At 38.7% G+C, this 13629-nt stretch overlaps 1 protein-coding gene and 2 long non-coding RNA genes across 4 annotated transcripts in view; 2 read left to right on the top strand and 1 right to left on the bottom strand.

Annotated features, from left to right (window-relative positions):
- LOC138041009 (uncharacterized) overlaps positions 1-13629 on the bottom strand; it is a 301351-nt gene that overhangs the window by 164532 nt on the left and 123190 nt on the right. The gene's annotated exons all lie outside the window — the stretch shown is intronic.
- LOC138040994 (low-density lipoprotein receptor-related protein 4-like) overlaps positions 1-13629 on the top strand; it is a 46978-nt gene that overhangs the window by 424 nt on the left and 32925 nt on the right. The window lies entirely within an intron of this gene.
- Positions 12910-13629, top strand: part of LOC138043830 (uncharacterized) — a 7019-nt gene continuing 6299 nt past the window's right edge. The window contains exon 1 of the long non-coding RNA XR_011131346.1: positions 12910-13629. This exon is cut by the window's right edge and continues 2745 nt beyond it. This is a non-coding gene — a long non-coding RNA (uncharacterized lncRNA).

The following is a 13629-nucleotide window of genomic DNA, read 5'->3' as shown; positions in this document are numbered from 1 at the left end:
GGTTTTTAGTAAAGGGTAGGCTTATGGTTTATCGCACACTTTTTGTTGAGTCATCATGAAAAAAAATCCAAACAAATAATTCTTGGTCCGATTCTTGATCTAATCAGAGAAAGAGAAAGTGAATGAATCGCGTCTTCTGGCTCTGTGCCCACTTGTAAAAGAATAGAAAAAACATTCAGTTTTAAAACACTACTCTAAAGAATAAATGCTATACCGAGTAATTGCATTGTGACTAAACTTGATGGACAACAAATGCAAGGAAACGATGTTATGTGCTTGTAATATTTCGTTATAAATCTATAATCACGTGAAAGTGAAAAACAAAGAAACGAAACTGTCAGGAGAATAGGCGGAGTTCTCTACTGGCTTTTAAGCCATTGTTCAGAAATGGTGTTAGACGCTTAATATGGTAAGCTTCTTTATGTAGTAATAGATTCCAATTATCATCGCGATCTATTATGTTAGTGTTATCACGCACGGTTTGGGCGAAGAATTCTTTGTTGATTACAGTAGTAGATGAAATGTTCTCATTTGTAAAATATGCGGTAAGTTGTATAAATCTTGTATGTGTTTGATATTATCACAATCGCGGAGATGTTTAATATCAAACACACACAAGATTTATACAACTTACCGGATGTTTTTACAAATGAGAACATTTCATCTACTACTGTAATCAACAAAGAAGTCTTCGCCCAAACCGTGCGTGATAACACTAACATAATAGATCGCGATGATTACTGGAATCTATTACTATACTAGTAATTTCAACGTGAAAGTGGGTGCTGGCTTCAGGTGCTGAACGGCATTACTATATAAAGAAGCTTACCATATTAAGCGTCTAACACCATTTCTGAACAATGGCTTAAAAGCCAGTAGAGAACTCCGCCTATTCTCCTGACAGTTTCGTTTCTTTGTTTTTCACTTTCACGTGATTATACTGTTGCACAATCTCGCAATATTTAAATTCTGCTACTTGTATCCCGCCTTAGTCCGAAGATGATATAGATTTATATCGAAATATTACAAGCACATAACATCGTTTCCTTGCATTTGTTGTCTATCAAGTTTAGTCACAATGCAATTACTCGGTATAGCATTTATTCTTTATTTACTAAAGCTATCAGCACGTAATGGAAACACTACTCTATTTGATTAAAAACTTGAACCTTCGTACCGACTTCATTACTATAGGCGACTTTCAGAACGAGCCAGAATACAATAGATGCGTTGTTATTATTATGCAAATAATAATAAGATAAGCTGTATTTTTTCTATTTTTTTTCCTTTTTTGTCTTCACTTTTAGTGGAAGCTATACCACTTTCTCGTGATCTGTCAAAAGGGCAGGAATATTCCACCCTCAATTCAATTGCGCCTTTTGTTGCAATACAATACAATACAATATTCGGATCATTATACTTTGCTGAGTAACCGAGTACGACTTCCGCAATAAGACAATAAGACAGTAACTTCCGCAATAACGCTTACTTGCGTTCTGCGAGCAATAGATCCAAGAAACCTAACCTATATATTAACTGCGATCTAATAGTCTCTGCTGACGAAAGTACCTTCTCCATCTGTAAATTCCAATCAAATAAATGTAACTCCTCTTCTTTATCACAAAGTCTTAGAGACTCACCCTGACCTTTTGATATATATTCCTTCCTTTTCAATGAGATCGAGGAACTAAAACTTTAATTGTGCTTTTCATTAATTTGGTGAAAAAAAAAGGCATTCAAAAAAATGTCGTCACCTGCTTGTCAAAGTTCGCAGTGCCCGTGTTAACACATTGCTCCAGTACTTAACCGTTTTCACCAATCTCGGTAATCAAGTCCATGAGAATAATTCGTGTTCGTATTGACGTTTAAATTCGAGCATGTTTGAATTCGTGTACGGATCACTGGTATTCGTGTACGAACATAAGATGTTTGATAGCAATGCGGATAGCAATGCGAGGTCTTATTGCGGAAGTCGTACTCGGTTACTCAGCAAAGTATAATGATCCCAATATTCTTTATTTTGAGAGGGTAATGCATGATTAACCCAGTAAAGAGTTTTCTAACACATGGCCCTTGTTCATTTACGAAAAATATACATTCAGTTACGTCAACAGTTCAAACTACACGGCAAATATACGTTCATTAGCACTTTCTTGAACTTCTTTAACGCGAACGAAATTTCAATAACGCTATTTGCATATGCAATATTTAACAATTATTCGCCGAAGGCGAAGTGATTATCGGTGAATATTCACCGAGACGAAGTCGAGCTGAATATTCACCTATAATCACTGAGCCTGAGGCGAATAATTGTTTTAGTATAAATACACAGGTGATTATTTCAAAAAAGAGAAAAAAAAAAACATTTCAACGCGAAATCATCTTCACTTACAGTGGCAAAACGACTACTGGCAGCCGTTTTGTCCGTCACGGTGATTATCGGCTGATAATCCGCGACTTTGTATAATCACCTGTGTATTTACACTAAATAGATTTAGCCAAGCCTAAAAGCGAAGCTTCTTAGTTATTTATTCTTACTGCCTGTAGGGTTAGTGAAAATAGAAGGTTTCGAATTGTCCGAGTTTTGATGTTTCCGGTTGCTGCTTAATTGAATCATTTTCTTTTGCTTTTTTCTGTAGAAAAAAATGATTGGCTAACTATTGAATTCCACGGTAACTTTTACGCTTAAAACCAATATCGCATGAATCCCGTAGCGATGAGTGCGATATCGGTTTTTCGAGTGAAATTTACTTTGGAATTCACCGGTTTGCCAATATTTTTTTTCGTGAACCGCATGAGTTTTAAGAGAAAACAAGCACACCCTCAGCGAGCGAATGGAAAAGGAAAAAAGCTATCTCAGAGTCAACTGTCAATAGCCAGCAAATAGAAAGCAAGCTAAAATTAGAAAGCATAAAAAAACTTTGTCAGTTCAAGGTCAAAAAAAGAGTTTTACTGATATTGTACTTTATTCCACTTTATCTCTGAAAACGAGATCATTCACATTTTGATGTATTTCAACGAAAAACGCCAGGTTGGCTTGGAACAAGAATCGGCAAAATACAGCAATGCAACCAAGAAAGGAAGAACTTCAAACAAGATCCGCTCCAACACTAAACTACCTTAAGGTGCTTTAAACAAACTTTTGAAAACACAGTCAAGCTAGAGGAATTCGCCCCTTATTTTACGAGAACTCATTGCCAGCGATTACGTGTTTATTAACATACGGGCAAAATTTTCTTGTCACCGTCGAGGCACATCGAAAACCAGTTGGGCAAACGGATTAGAAAAGCACTTGTTCGCTCGCATCTTAGAGCAAAAAACAAACAAACAAACAAATCAACTTTTTCTTTATGTCCAAAAGAGTACAGATAAATGTTATTTAATTCCAGTTGAGAATAAAAATTCGAGTTTCATTCCTGTACAAAGGAAAAACCGATTAAGCCACTTTTTAAAAAAAAATTAAAGCATCCACTTTAAATAACGCATCCGTAAAAACAACAAACGGTTTCGTGCCCAAGGAAAGAATTTGCGGAGTAACTTCTTCCACCAAGTATGAGCTATTATATTACTGGTATTCCGTTTTGTCGTTGTCTTTCTCTTTCGCTCTCCTTTCGTTTCTGTTCTAGTCATAGGTACTCCAGGCATCATGCAACCTTATTAGAGCTTCTAAAGATTTGCCAAAAATTGCAATACAGAGAAAAAAAAGCAGCTCTAAACAAATTTAAAAAAACCACTTAGCTTTAAGTTTATATCCCTCCGATGTTTGACTTGACTTGAACTGCGTAGCCACCAATGTGGACCACATTTAATCGGTTTTTCCTTTGTTCAGGAATGAAACTCGAATTTTATTGTCAACTGGAATTAAATAACAATTATCTAAAGAAAAAGTTGATTTTTTTGTTTGTTTTGCATTGAAATGGGAGCGAACAAGTGCTTTTTTAATCCGTTTGCCCAACTGGCTTTCGTTGTTCCTCGACAGTGACAAGAAAATTTTGCCCTTATGTTATAAACACGTAATCGCAGTGAGTTCTCGTAAAATTAGGGAGAAACTTCACCAGCTTGTATTTTCAGAAGTTTGTTTAAAGCACCTTAAGGTAGTTTAGTGTTGGAGCGGATCTTGTTTGAAGTTCGTCCTTTCTTGGTTGCATTGCCGTAATTTGCAGATGCTTGTTCCAAGCCAACCTGGAGTTTTGCGTTGAAATACATCAAAATGTAAATGATCTCGTTTTCAGAGATAAAGTGAAATAAAGTACATCAGTAAAACTCTTTTTTGACCTGGAACTGACGAAGCTTTTTTATGGTTGACAGTTGCCTTTGAAGTGGGTTCTTTCCTTTTCCATTCGCTCGCTGAGGGTGTATTTTTTTTCTCTTAAAACTCATGCGGTTCAAGAAAAAAAATCATTGCCAAACTGGTAAATTCCAAAGTATATTTCACTCGAAGAACCGATATCGCACTCATCGCTACGTGATTCATGCGATATCGGTTTTTAGCGTAACATTTACCGTGGAATTCACTAGTTAGCCAATGAATTTCTGGTTCCAGAAAACCGGAAACATCAAAACGCGGACAATTCGAAACCTTCTATTTTCACTAACCCTACAGGCAGTAGGAATAAATAACCGGGGAGCTCCGCTTTTAGGCTTGGATAAATCTATGTATTAACATGGATGTCCAATATCAAAGATGTATGCTTTAAGCGTGATACTGGTCACATTGACATACACGGAGGCGTGGACGTTCGTACGGACGTTCGAACGTACGTAAGTACGTACGGTCGATGATGTCATGGCTGTAAAACCAAAATTTCTCGCATCGATGGGTTACCATATTTTCTTAACTATGGTGCTCCCCGCGCGCGCGTCTTCGGCGCTCCGCTACTACATTCAATAGCATCAACGCGGATGAACAGTTGCACCGTTGGACAATCAAAGATAATAAGTATACTTTCAATCTCGCGCAACGTTTAATCATTAACACCAATAGAAAATCAATTGCATAGTATGAAAATTAATGGTGTATTAGAAACATACAATAATGCAATTTGCTAGAGACGCACAATCAATTGCACCTTCATAAAATCGTTTTTGCGAAGTGGTCAATCATTAACTTGAACTGACAAACACGTGTGTAGTAATAACAATCAACTAAGGACTATGAAAAATCAATATTGTTATAATCATAATTTATTGATCACCGGAAATAAATTTCAGTTAATCGATAACTCTTGTTTAAGCTTTGTCCTATGTCCAGTGATTTTCAAGTGCAACCTCATATGAGCTGAACTTATGATCTCTCCATTGTTTTTTTGGCCAATCGCATGGCGCTCTGTGATGTCCAATAGCTTGCATTACCATGTGCTTCATCACTCTGGTCTTTTTCTCACGGCCAAGCACAATATGTCTTGAAGTTCCCTCCTATTCCCCCCTTTTAATATTGGACATAGGACGTGCTAAACCCTTATTAAGTGCATTGTTGTCAGGTATCAATCATTTTATCACTCATTTTGCATATATAACTTATCCATTAGTTCAAGGGATTATTGTATGCAAGTTACCAATAGTCACAATCGTTTTGTGCATCCTCGCATTGATGTCCCTTTCAGTTTCAAGTTTCAACTCGAGGCAATGATATGACATCTCTTTAGTTAATTCTTGCACTTAGTCTCTAAAGTCATTAGTGTATTTTCAATAAAAGTTGGGAATGGGGAAGAAGTGCTCCTCTCGTCACACTTTTGCCCCCATAGAGTCGACACTTTGTACTCCTAGGATGTACATATAGGCTAGTTTGGGCCCTTGGGAGGCCCACGATTGGTCACAGCCGACCCTGAGGGGAGACCCAACTCCCTCCGCTATATGGGTCTGTGCACCTTCCATATTTACCCAGGAATGGTCACAGTCGGCTCTGGGAGGAGTCCCAACTCCCTCCTCCACACCGGTGTGTGTACCGCCCTGAGCTGGTGGTAGGTTTTTCTTTAGCCTAAAAATCCAGGAGTACATGGGGCTAACCTTTTAAGTTTCAGTGGAGCGCTTCGTCTCCCACTTCCCCCTTTTGAGCCACACCAAGTTGTTGATTTTGTTGATGTTAATTAAGTATAATAATTTTGGGTCGCCAAACATGAGGAAGTCGATTAATTACAGTGTACTGTAATGTAATGTTTTGCAATTATTCTTCAATTTGTTTTTTATTTAAACATCTTGGAATCTACGTTTGCATAAATATGTACCATTGTCCACATTTAGCAGCCGTGATAGTGCCACTGTTTATCTGCAGGGCCTGAAGTAGCAACTGAGTGCTGAAATTGCCTATCCCGATCCCTTGTCGTCTTGCCTCTGCTCTGTTGTTCATCTGTTCTTGCTGCTCTGAACGACTTATGTTCGCTTTTATGGCTGCTTCTAGGGCACTTATTGCTTACTTCACGATGTTAAGAAACTGTATGTTATATGGGTGTATAGTGGTAGCTTTTTATGCTCAGAATTAGGACCAGGAATGGCAGGACTGTTGTTGGGTTGGTGCACCGTCATAAATGAAAATTATTTCATATTTGTGAAAGGGAAATCGTTGTGTTATTGTAATAGGAAATCGTGGCTACTAACTGTGACACCGCAGCTGGCAGGCTCTTCATGTATCTCGAAGCACTGAGAGCCTGCTAAGGTTCATTTTAACGCTTCTTTTATCTGTTATATACTGTGCATGCTATTCCTCTGTGCCCACAGTTTCTATGCCCAGTGTTCCTCTTTTCCTATTGTTCCTCTGTCCCTCTGTTTCCACTGTTCCTCTGTGCCTACTGTCCCTCTGTTCCTCTCTGCCCACTGTTTCGCTGTGCCTACTGTTCCTCTGTTCCCACTGTTCCTCTGTTCCACTATTTCTCTATTTCCACTGTTCCTCCCTGCCCTCCGTGTTTACTGTTCCTCAATGCCCTCTTTTCCTCTTTTTTTGTCTACTATTTCCTCAGCCCTCTATTCCTCGCTGCTTTCATGTAATGATTCACGATTTTTCAGTTCCCGGTATATGTGTAATGATTAACGATTTCGGAGCCCGGTATATGAGAGACAACCCCATATTCCTCGCGAATCAAGAGGTGGAGGCGTTGTCTTACTTCACAAGTAGTCTTATAATCTTGCTATGCAATCACTAATCAACACTTCTCACAAGTCTTGAGAGTTTACGGATATGTTTATGAACCATTCGTCAACCAATTTAAGAGAACCTTTTAACTGTATGTAAACGGGCTTCAAAATGGCTGTCACGTTTTCAGTCGCTGAAGATTTTTGACTCGTTCTTTTGCTTTTAATGACCTCGTTGCGTGCTTTCTCGACTGGCTTTCAGTCTAAAGGCCTAACCCAGTCTTCCGTCAAGTCTCCTCACCGTTTTGCGTGACTGCTGTGCCGTGGATTTCACGTCGCTCCCGTTATCGCCTCGTTTCTTCATTTTCTACTGTGAGTTGTCCTCGTCGTCCGGTGTGTATCTGGCTAAATCGTGGTCCTGTTTGTGTCTACTTGCCGTCCCTTAACTTAGCTGTTTGTATGGATGTTGAGAGAAATCCTGGACCAGTGTATTCTTCGAGTCAAGTTTCTCCAGTCGTGGATGTTAATGTTAATTCTTATTTCCATGCTTTTTCGTCGTCCACTTGGTCTTCGTTGCTTTATGATTATTCATCAACCTTTGCTTATACATATATATACAAGACATGATTTCTTTTCTCTTCGCTTCTCTGGTTGTTGTCGTCCGTCTAATTGTATGTTGTGTCGCTTGAAGAACATTTCTGTTTTGAAATTTCATGGAAAACGCCCCAGCATAGCTTAGGCCGAGGTTTTCCTACAAACGTGATCTCTGTTATTGCATTATCTACTGTGCAACAATGATGTTGCCATTCGTGACTTATGTCCCACTGGTTATGTGCTCCTACAGTGTTCCTCGCGAATCAAGAGGTGGAGGCGTTGCCTTACTTCGCAATCACTAATCAACACTTCTTACAAGTCTTTCGAGTTCGCGGGTATGTTTATGAACCATTATTCAACCAATTTAAGTCTTGTCATTATCTACAGAAGCAGTCCGCCTCCATCACTATGGCTAATCATTAAACTTGTACATTGTTTCTGGATGAGTTTTCTAATCTACTCGAGTGTTTAATTTTGTCTTTTCTTCGTTATTGCGGGCGACTTCAATTTTCATACGGATGACGTCGATGCTACCGCTACTCAATTTCTGCATTGGACTCCTTTGGCCTTGCCCATCACATCCACGATCTTTCTCACAGAAATGGCTATACGCTGGATCTTATCTTCACAAGATCTCAAGATAATATTGCAAACGATTTTTCTGTTACTGATCCAGTTATATCTGATCCTTTTGCTGTCTGTTGTCAGCTTAACATTTGCCAAACAACGCTTTGGGAGAAGAAAACTCGCTACTCACAAACTCAAATCCGTGGATATGTCATCTTTACACAATGGCATTATTAATTCGACGTTACTCGATTGATACAATGTGCACCATGACTTAACATTTCTTACAGATCTTTATACGAATGATCTACTGTACATTCGTCCCGCAGCACCTTGGTATAATAATTAGATCGCTATTGCCAAGTCAAAACGGCGAAGATAAGAAGGACGTTGGCGTTGCTCCAGGCTATCTGTCGACAGAGATCGCTACGATATTTCTTGTTGAACTAAAGCTCCAATTCTGCCTGTTTTCATTCTTTTTACAGCGGTAAGCTTGTCATATTAAGACGAGATATTACGTCGTGTATTTGTAAGAAAATGTGCCAGGGTGGTTTTGGTGGATGGAATCTAATGCTAACCAAAACGAAGGGCCCTTCGTTTTCTCGTACGAAGGCCCCGCTGGCTACGAGAAACGATGGGATCTGGGAACGAAATCACAACCCCATAGAATACAAGTCAGAGATAATAGACCACTTTCGATATATTAAAATTCAGTCCTAAACAAAAGGCATCATCTCGAGGCTCTGGGGAATAAACTCATACAAATCCTTATATTTATTCCCCAGAGCCTCGAGATGATGTATTTTGTTTAGAACTGAATTTTAATATATCGAAATGGGTCTATTCAAATTAATAAATAATAATTTTTTTTTTTGCTCTACAGACACACACTCGTAAGCACAGATATAATGTTTTCCCCAAACTGGTCTAAACATTTATTGGGCAAAAACTTAATTAATGTTGCCACTCTAGCCCATAACAGATCAATTTCATGCTAAATATGTTTATACACTGATATTTGGAAGATAAGCACTGTCACACCAATCAGAAGTTTGCGAAAAGCACTGTTTTCTTAAGTATTATACTTTTATATACTTACTTTCATACTTTATTTACAAACAATTCATAATTATACAAACAAGACCATGGTGGCCTGCAGTTAGTATTGCTATTCTAGGCGGGTCACTGCAGCACTATTACTAGCTCTCACAACAAAGTAGACTAAAACACACTTAGAAATTGACAAGAATTGCGCAAACAAGAATGGCACAAACAAACGTCTCTTACACAAGAGAAAAAGTGTTCTAAAAAGGATCTGAGATATTATAGGTAACTGTTCAAGAAAAGCTATATACTTTGAAAGATCAATGTAGTGCATATCAACATTCATCTCCTCAATTTTTTTAGGAAACATCAGAAGCAATTCATTCAATTTACGTTTAAAGGGTGTTTTCCTAAGTTAGCGAAGTTCAGAGGGCATACATATATGTTATTCACCGGCTGTGAGGTCCGTATGGGGAAAAACGGACCGACCTAAGCAGATGAATAACGTATTTATTTTTTCTTCTTTTTTTTTTCTGAAAATGAACATGACAAAATGGTTGGCAAAAAGTCTTTCTACGCGCTCTACGTCGCCTTGTCATAGTTTAAAATAATTAACTTAATTAAACTGAAAAAAGCGCTCCGTTTGCAAAGCTCCAAGAAAAAAAGGTAGATTAACGATAAAACAGAACTTCAAATATTTCTTGCCTGCTATAAATATAAGAAAAAACCAAAAAGTTATGTTTCATAGAAAGCACAGAGACAGAGAAATGAGCTAAAGAAACTTGAAACAATGTTTGAAAAATTCGTACAAACAGGCGAATAATGTTCTACGTATTAAAATGCTTTGTCTTATCGAAAATGAAACGAAAGTTCTTAAAACAGGAGGAAAAAAATCTCAGTCTCTGCCTTCATATCTTATCTTTTCAAGTATTTATCTTAGTTTGTTCTCCGTCAAGTCCCTCACAAATCAGTGCAGAAACGTTAACTATATACAAGAAAAACTTGTTGACATTAGTTCATGCAAACTCCATAACATATTTTAGGATGTTGCGAGAAATCTTTAGTTATTAGCAAGTACGTGTAATATATTGGTAAGTAAATTGCTCTAAGAGCTGAGTGGATGAAGTAAGTGTAGCTGAAACTTTTCATGAGTACTAGCTGTTGTGTATCATTTTTGCATGGAAAACCGCTTGTCAAAAAAAAAAATTTCCAAACCCTTTCCCAAAAAAACGTTGAAATGGTGAATCTCAAAAATCTGGATTTAGATTTGATCCGAAGTATCCTCCTCGAGTGTGGATACTTTGGATTCATGATCCGTTTTTGGATTTCAACAAAAAAACGCAAAATCCGTTTTTGGATTCAAGAATCCGTTTTCGGATTTTCCCAAAAAAACGCACCCAATGAAGCACAAAATAGACAACAAGCTTTCTTTCAAATGATTCGTTACTGTCACATTTCTGACAATGCAAGACTGTGCAGAGTTGAGTAAACACTGTGATGCACTCAAGGCGTTCGATTCCTTTTAAACCCATACAGAATTTGCCATTTGGTCTCAGTGTTGTACATAACACTACAGTTAGCTAAATAACATTAGAAAGAAAGCTCACTTTGTGAACTCCGACGGCGAAAGATGCAATTGTTGTCCAAGACCATTACTCGTCGCTTGGAAGATTCCAGATATTTATTTTTCACCGCTTGTCGATCTTTTTTTATCCAAATGACTTTCTATTATTGACCTCCATAGGGGTATGTTTTGTTCAAAGATCCACTAAAACGCCATTCGCGTTACAACGACTTTCGACGCCATTGTACCGTAATTAAATATCCTACTGCGTCCACCGTATAAAATCTACTCTTTTCTACTACCTCCTGAAACCGACCAAACATACACCCAGAAGACTCTACACACAAAGACACTACCTAGCAGGGGAGGGGTAGGAAAGACTTTAGATTTTTTCGTTAGTTCAGCTAAGGCTAAAGATATGACATGGCGTGCCGACTTGAGAAGACTGTAACCGCAAAAGATCAAGCAAACCGATGAAGTTATAGCTGGAGTAATTTACTGACCAAAACAAAGCCGTAAAACTAAAGAAATAAAGGAAAACAATGCAAACAGAAAAGACTAATTAGGGTGACGATCGGTGTCGTAAATAAACTCGAATATAAAGCAAATACGAATCACATAAATGCAGCAAAAAACTGAAAACAAACGGACCTTGTCCAGCCTTGGAATCGAATAGATTCTAGAAAAAATACGCTAAACGAGCGCCCGAAACGATCTAAATTTCTTAGTACTGCGAATCTCTCGTCGACCACGCTACGGCAAAACTACATGGTCACGTGACCAAAAAGGGCGCCAAAACAAAGGCGGAGGCCTGGACAGGCAACAAAAAACTGGCTACAGTTACAAAGACGAACTGGACAAGAGTATAGCCCATATCTTTACTTGATGCAGTACTCAAAATTTCCATGTCAATTTCAGAAGAAGTGATAGCATCAAAGTAGAAAGAATTGGGGTAGTTTGAATTCCCAAGATAGTCTTTAAAGTCCCTAGTGGGTGGTGGTATGCTATTTGCAAGCTTCGGTTCGACGGACGCGAAGTGATGGTTTAAGGTATTTTCTATTTCTGATTTGTTTTGAGTTATTCTCTGATTGTTAGGACTTTGAAGAGTTGTTACAGTCCTTGTCTGTCTCTTCTTGTTAAAAGTATTAAAGTATAATACCTCCCACGGCAAGAAAGCCTTTGTTTTCTGGTGATTTTACTAAATGGTGAATGACAGGAAAATGCCGCGTTCACAGCTCGTTTTCCTGTTTTTGAAAACGCGCGGAAAACTCGGTGTTCACTAGTGGTTAACAGAGGTAAATAAGTTGTTCTTACCTAATTTTCCTGCACAAGGAAAACAGGTTTTAACAGTGTGTTTTCCAGGGACATTTTACCCCAGTTATCCGGAGCGAGAAAACGAGGCGTTCATTGTATGTTTTCCTGAAGTTGTAAACGTAATGAAAACATAGCATTCCACAATGGTTTTCCTACAGGAGCATTACACCGGAAAACATGCTATTTTGCCGATTGTTTTCCCCTGTTTTCCGGAGCGTTCTAACATGGAATTTTTCAAGTGTTTTGTGGTTTGGGAAAACGTGGTGAAAACGCGATGTTCAACGTCCATTTTGCTACAGGAGTGTTTCACCGACAAACACGCTGTTTTCCTGAGTGTTTTACCCTGTTTTCTGTAGCATTCTAACACGGTATTTTGCAAGTGCTTTTCGAACTCAGGCTGACATAATGCCGTAAAATGTCAATTTTCCGATGAACGGGCGGCATGGCTGAGCACTTTCCAATTCCCATAGATCAAATGAGTGTTAACATGGTGTTGCAGAGAATTTTCCAATGAGAGCTAACGGCGTAGAAAATTCAGATGTTCCGCCAGCAAAGGTTTTAAATGAGTCATAAATTGAGATAACACGAATGACTGGAGAAGAGCGCCATATTACCCGACACAGGTCGCCAAAGCTTGGGTTTCGTAGCATCTACACGCAAGTTTAAATACGTCACCTATGCCGTAGAGGAATTCAAGTTTCATTGGTACCGAATCTACAAACGACAACTCACTTTTTAACTTTCATTTCATCCGGTGTTTGATTTCAGTCGTGAAGTGGGCCGTGCGATAACCTTGCCTGTTGCGCGTGCGCAAAATGTGATTAATTCCTTTGCAGCTAAACCACAATGAAAAGAGAGAGAGTCAAGACGCAAATATATAAGTTCTCCTTCAGATTGTCACAATAAGATCGGCCAGAGGGTACAAGGTTTGCATCAATACGCGGCAGCGTTCATGGGTTTGTGCTCGGTGCGAGTCCTCACATGCAACCGATCCCAGAATCTGTAATCTTACGTCCTGTCGAGACGCTAGGGCCCTTCTGCTGTCTTAAGCTTTGCAAATGGTGAGTTGCGCCTCCAATGTAGGCCTCTGAGAGAACACTAGGGCTGATTCTAGAGTTTTTGGCTTGATAACATTCTTTCATTTAAAAACATTTTTTTAATTTGTTCGTATGTGCTTCCCTTGTCTGGGCAGAGAAAATTGTGCTTCGGAGAAACGGCTTATAAAGCTTGTTGGGCCGAGCGTTGTCACCGGCTTCTGCTGCTAGTAGACGGTGTCAATATCGAAAGCGTTACTGTTGGCAATGATAGTACACAGAAGGAAAAAAGAAAATTTATCCCTCGCTGGCTAAAAACGTACGGATGGCTCCGGTGCGATTAAGGGAAAACACTTCATGTATTGTGATGTTTGCCCTAAGTAAAACAAGAATGCGCTCAACATGAACGAAGCCAATTTCTTAAGCCTCAGAGTCAATTTTGTAAAC

Source organism: Montipora capricornis, chromosome 3 (genome assembly GCF_036669925.1).
Source record: "Montipora capricornis isolate CH-2021 chromosome 3, ASM3666992v2, whole genome shotgun sequence".
Taxonomy (NCBI): domain Eukaryota; kingdom Metazoa; phylum Cnidaria; class Anthozoa; order Scleractinia; family Acroporidae; genus Montipora; species Montipora capricornis.
This window is presented reverse-complemented; position numbering and strand designations above follow the sequence as displayed.